Below are 786 nucleotides of genomic sequence, written 5' to 3' on the forward strand. Positions count from 1 at the left end.
CAAGAGGTGTGCACCCCTTGTCACTCAATCTCTTGGTTTGATTGATGTATTTTGATTCAAAGGATCAAGGTATTCAAGAGGTGTGCACTTCTTGTCACAGGATCACTTTGATTAATTAAAGAGTTTTGGTTCAAGAAAATCAAGGTATTCAAGAGGTGTGCACTTCTTGTCACTTGATTTCTTTGATTTGATTAAGAAAGTTTTTTATTGTTTGATTCAAAGGACCGAAGGTATTCAAGAGGTGTGCACTTCTTGTCACTTGATCACTTTGATTTTTATTAATGTGTTTTAGTTTCAAAAGATCAGGGTATTCAAGAGGTGTTCACCCCTTGTCACAAGATCTTTCGATTTAATTAAAGAAAGGTTTAAAAAAAAGTGTTAATCCAAAAGAATCGAGGTATTCAAGAGGTGTACACTTCTTGTCACACGATCTTTCGGTGCGGTTAAAAAGATTTTTGTGAAGAAGAAACTCGACGTTGGATCGAGAAGTTTATTGTAATCGCCTTGGCGTTGGACCAAGATTTATTGATATTTGGATTGAGATTAATCTAATATTTTTGGTATTATTAATATAATGGAACTAATTAAACAACCTAATTATATATATTAGCATGTTTTTGAATATAAAAATATTTTTGGGTTTTTATCATTAAACAAATAGAAATAGAAAAGAACAAATGAATAAATTAGAACAAAACATCACATAATAAAAAATAGAAAATGGGTTAGAGAATAAAACAGGGGGGTGCATACAAAGGAAAATCCCTGGGTTATTTGGGAATAAGC

The sequence above is a fragment of the Vicia villosa genome, unplaced genomic scaffold (assembly GCF_029867415.1).
Source record: "Vicia villosa cultivar HV-30 ecotype Madison, WI unplaced genomic scaffold, Vvil1.0 ctg.000034F_1_1_3, whole genome shotgun sequence".
NCBI classification, from domain to species: domain Eukaryota; kingdom Viridiplantae; phylum Streptophyta; class Magnoliopsida; order Fabales; family Fabaceae; genus Vicia; species Vicia villosa.